Genomic DNA, 6,000 nt, shown 5'->3' on the forward strand with positions numbered 1-6,000 from the left:
AATGATCTCAGGGTTAACTCAAAAATAAATGTAACCATCTACTGGAAATCACTTTTTTTTTGTTCCTGCATGTAGTTATTAGGCAGACATTTGGAATTTCCTCCATTTATCTTTTAGTCAGGTTTGCTTATTTATGATTAGTCCTAAGATTTATTTTGTGTTGTTTCCTCCTTAAAATACTACAGTTACAAGCATTTTGTATTGTTGGTTAGGAAATACTTCCATCAGCTGAATTCAGTTTTAAACTTTTTTTAGGAACTAAACATAAAAGAGGTAGCTAAAGCTAGTATACATGAAAATATCGAACAAAAACCTGTTGAGCAATTCTTAAATATACTTAAGTTCCTTATTATTATTATTAATAATAATATTATTGGCACAATTAAATAGCTGTTTTAAATTCATTTTTCTATGTTTTGATTTTGAAATAAAAATATGAAAAACATCGTCCTTTTCCACATTTCCTTTAATGCTGCTTCAGACCTTTAAAGACAGTAACACACTTTAAGGAGGATATTTATAAATACTTATGTAACTACATTAAAGGGTGATCTATCATAGAATGATAGAATCATCAAGGTTGGAAAACACCTTTAAGGTCCTCAAGCTTAACCATAAACCTGACCTGCCAAGTCCAATCACTAAACTAGTATTTAAGAGCATGATCCCTTTGTATCATGCTTAATATTTCTTAAATACTTCCAGGGATGGAAGTATTCCACCACTTCCCTGGGCTGCCTTTCCCCATCCTTGACCACACTCTCTGTGAAGAAATTCTTTCTAATGTCCAATATAAGCCTCCCATGCTGCAATTTTAGACTGCTTCCTTTTGTGCAATCGCTTGTCACCTGAGAAAAGAGACCAATACCATCCTTGCTTCAACCTCTTTTCAGGTAGTTAGGGAGTGATGAGGTCTCTCCTCAACCTCCTCTTCCCCAAACTAAACAACCACAATTCCTTCAACCATTCCTCATAACTCATGTTTTCTAGTCCTTTCAGCAGCTTAGTTGCTCTTCTCTGCACTTTCTTGAGCAATTCAATACCTTTGTACTGAGGGGCCAAAAACTCCAAAATACTTGAGGTGTGGTCTCACCAGTACTGCATATAAAGGAACGATCACTTTTCTAGTCCTGCTGCCCATGCTATTTCTGATGCAGGCTATGACACCATTGGCCCTCTTCTGTTGAGTAGAACCCTCAGGTTCTTTTCTGCTGCGCAACTTTCCAGCCACCCTTCCCTAAGCCTCTACCACCACAACAGGTTGTTATGACCCAAGTGCAGAACCCAGCCTTTAGTCTTGTTGAATGTCATGTGATTGGGCATGGCCCATTGATCTAGCTTAGCAAGATTCCTCTGCAAAGTCTTTCTGCCCTCAAGCAGATCATCAGTCCTGCCTAACTTGGTATTGACTGCAAACTTATTGAGGGTGCACTCAATCCCCTCATTCAGATCTCTGATAAAACTATTAAACAAAACTGACCCCAGTACTGAGACCTAGGCATCACCACTGGTGGCTGGCTGCCAACTGGGCTGAGGCCCATTCACTGTGACTCTTAGAGCCTGGCCATTTAGCCAATTCAACTGTACACCTGACAAAGCTATGAGCAGCCAGTTTCTCCAGCAGAATACTGTGGGAAGTGGTGTCAAATACTTAACTAAAATCCAGGTAAAAAACATCCAAAGCTTTACCCTCACATACTAAGTGGGTCATGTTGTCATAAAAGGAGATCAGGTTAGTCGGGCAGGACCTGCCTTTCATAAACCCATGCTGACTCCTTCTGACCACCTGACTGTCCCATATGTGTCATGTGATCTGCTTCATAACATTCTATAGTACAGGCCTATAATTCCCTGCATCCTCCTTCCTGCCTTTTTTTTTTTTTTTTTTTTTTTTGGTAGATCGGAATCCCATTCACTAAACTCATCATCTGGGACTTACCCATTTAGCCAGAACTGATGGTAAGTTATTAAAAGTGGCTTGGTGAGCACTTCTGCCAGCTCCTTCAGTACCATTGGCTGAATCCTATCCAACCCCAAAGTGTTATGAACGTTCAATGTTGGAGCAGGTCACCTACGGTTTTCCATTGAATTATAGCAGCTCCATCTCACTCCCTATTCATCTTCCAACTAATATGGCATAAAGAAAAGGGCTGTTTTGAAGATAAAACCTATCAGGCCCAACATAGGTCTATACTGCCAAAGTAATATAAATATGCTATTTTTGAGTTACTCATCTCCAGATAGTCTAGCTTTGTCAGAGTAGCCACGATGCAGTCTAATACCTCAGCTTTTGCTCTCTATGCATTTTTTTTTTTTGGGGGGGGGGGGGGGGAGGGGGGAAGAGTCATATTTTCTTAGTTATTTGAACTGCATATAGCTGTGTCTCAATCAGTTAATTCCTGGTAGATGCTGGTAGTACTAGTCTGTCTTCTGCAGTAACCTAGAGAAAACTCAAAACTCCTGGAGAAACTGGCAGCATTCAAATAAACACAGAAAAATGGCCATATCCACATTTCCCATGAATTTTCAGAAGTCCTACAACAAATAGTGACCAGTGAGTCATTGAAACAGGAATCAGAATCTAAAATGTCTTTATAGACTGCGCTGTTCAAAGTAGGTAAATTATAATATTTTCAGTTCTTGTTTATATATGCCACAAGAAAGACAAGATTCCTGCTTGATGAGACAAAAATTAAGAGAAATAGCTGTTTTACTGTAAATTAATTTTAAAATGAAAAGATTTTATTCACAGTAGCTACTAATTTACCAATTAAAATCTTAAAACTAATAACCATATAACATTAAGATTACATGTATGGGTCTGCTTAATAATAATAGTAACATAATCCTAAAGATTTTGTACATGTTTTAATATTATTTTTCGATCACTTAGAAATGTTAAATAAAACAAAGTAATAAAATGTACTGGGGGGGGGGGGGGGTTGCACAATTTAACAACTAGAAGACCACATGATGACTCAGGGACCATTGCTTCCATCTTCAGTACAGATGGGGACACTTCATCTTTACATGTTTTGCTTATCAGTGCATAGGAATCTGCTGCTTTGCAAAGATCACCCCTAACTACCAGCATAAGCCAAACATTAGAAGAGCTGCATACAGTTACAACACTGGGCTATAATTGACATAGGTCCTTCACCCATCAGATACAGGGGCAACTGGTTTCAGTGTAAGGACACAGCTCCTAGACCATTTCTTCTCTGAGAGCTGAAAATCTGTAAAATTATTTGACTAGAAGAGTGACATTTTTACAAGGCTGAAATAAACATTTTAAACGTTATAATGAATATCCAAATCCTACAAAAGAGCCAGAGAATGTGCTTTCAAAGACCAATATAGTAATTGGACTATAGCCAATATGCCTAAATCGTATTCATACCTTTGACAGAACAAGCCAGTAGTTCAGTGCAAGAAGAAAAGGGTCATCACATATAAGAATGCCAGGCTATAAGCATCCACCCCTTCTTTCTTTTCAGTGACATGCTACTGGAACATGATCCTTTCTTACCACAGCCTGGCCTATTATCAACAAACAGTGTGTAATATACATGTTCATGGGTTGGTACTGAAGGAGGTTAATTAACGGTTCTTCTTACATTGATGCCTGGAATTAAAACAAAAGGTTCAAAACCTATAATTAACATTGGCAAATAACCTATAATTTTTTCCAAGTCCTCTAGTAACTTTGATTATTATCCACTGCAAGTTTGATTTCTTGCCATTTTCTTTGACCTCTTCATGGTAGAGATGAAAGCTTCACTGTCAAGGTAACAGAAGCACCATGTGATTTCTTTACCACCAGGGACATACCACATTAACTTCTTCCAGCCTAAAAGGTTATGGGTTACTGCCACACCAAGACATAGCCTATTAGACATCCTTCTTCACTGAGTTGCACAAAATGCACTTGAATTTAGTAACTATGATATCCATAGCTGTCAAATGAACAGCTATTAACTCAGAGTGCATGTTTTGGATTAATGCCAGCCTCTGGCCAGCTGTGATACCAAAATTACTTAAGGAAGAAAAAGAACAGTGTTTTCATAACAATTTCTAAAACTGCAGAGTTCATCTTAGGAGTGGCATATGCCTTGCAATTTCTGTATGAAATGTCCTGTAAAAAATGAGTAAGCAGGAAATTATATTAGTAGGCATGTTGCATTTGCTGCAGTTATTTTCCTGATGATATCCTGAGGGCCTATCATCTTGTAGCATACACAAGTATAAGATTTCCTGAAATTCAGAGTAAAGTACTATAAGTGTACTTTGAACTGTAACCAGTTTTGGAAGCCTGGGGTTTGCAACCAGACTGACATGTTTAATTCAATGTCTCATTTCAGGGTCCCTTGGTTGTGTTTGGATCCTTTAATAATTGTCTCTTTAAAGCAAAATACTTCTCAGATATATTCCCTTAGTGTTGCTGTAAGCTGAGGGGGAGGAAGCCTGGTGAAGACCTGCTGGAGGGAAGAGAAGGAACAGAAGTTATGTTTCTGTAGCTGACACTTTAAATATGGCAGTGCTAATACACAATGTTTCTTGACAAATTTGTATCACTGAAGGCATTTAAAGAAGGCATATACAAATATGAAAACTGGTGCTAGGAAGATCACCAGATATTTACCAATGACTCTTTAAACTATTAGGAAATAATGTTGCCCTTTTTCTGGATTCACATGTAAGCAATGGGTGAAGGGAAAAAAAAATAAAAAATAATAATAAAAAAAAAAAATAAAGACTCAGGGTTTTAACCATGTCCTGAAGTGCAAGTAGAAAGATAAGTGAGGATTATTCCATTCTTCCATCAATATTTGGAACCTGTAAAATATTGAAAGGACATAAAGACAACATAGCTACCTCTAGATAAAACAGAAATAAAAGTGATCCATGGATCTTCTCAAGATGTAGAGTTCACTCTCCCTCTCCAGAATTCATTACACTGAAAAATTGAAGGTTACACCTGTTCTTCTCACTTATGAAGGCAAATGAAACAGTATGTGGCACTGACATTTATCCCTTAAAGCTCATTCAGGCTTTTTCAATCTTTTCAGTAGGCAACAGGGAGGCAGAATGCCTTTCTGTCAATCACAAAAGTATTATGCTGTGCTATACCTAAAAGTACTCCCAGGAGGTTAATTTTAGCATTCACAGAAAATAGATGAAGTACCATCTGAAACTACCTTTTTATATATCACAAAATTCTGCCTATGGTCCCATGCTTCCTAGAAACACATACAAATATACATATAAACTGAATTATACCATCATAGTTCCTTCTTCCTTAACTAAAGTCTGTAGTCTGCATCACTGGTTTTTGATTTAGGGAATTATAATATTTATTTAAAACATGAGACACAGTGAATCCCACAGCAAAGATCCTCAAATACTTCTTACAGTGAAAGGCAAATGGCTTAGACCCAATTTCTATATTGCTTCTAGTGTAACTACCTGGTAGAACCCTTTGCCTAATGTCCCTGCTATGGCAAATTGGAGGGTAACCCCTGGGAGTCTCTGTGTTTCCTTGCCTTCCTGTGTGACTTTGAGCCATTCTGCTCAACTTCAGGATGAGCTGGACTCCTGAGTCACAATACATACTGCTTGCTTGCTATGCAGGTTACATGGTGTACCATATGTAGAATCATTGATGCAGTTTGTAAGAGTATTGTGATTTGTTCACAGATTGTCAGAAATGTAGACACCCAAGATCTAGCAGTTTATTTCAGGCTGTCCATATGTATAAGGGAAGTTACTGACGGTATGTTACTCAAGCAGTACTGACAGAGGACCTTCATCTTCAAACAATAATGAAATATGAGTCACACTGATTTGGAAATATGGAATCATTCATTCATTTGTCTATGGAAAATGTCTTTGCATACTTCAGAGAACATCAATTATAATTATAACTTTAAAAAAATTGCAGGTATAAACTTCTTCCTCTCCTCTCCTCTCCTCTCCTCTCCTCTCCTCTCCTCTCCTCTC

The sequence above is a fragment of the Oxyura jamaicensis genome, chromosome 1, assembly GCF_011077185.1.
Source record: "Oxyura jamaicensis isolate SHBP4307 breed ruddy duck chromosome 1, BPBGC_Ojam_1.0, whole genome shotgun sequence".
Lineage (NCBI taxonomy): Eukaryota > Metazoa > Chordata > Aves > Anseriformes > Anatidae > Oxyura > Oxyura jamaicensis.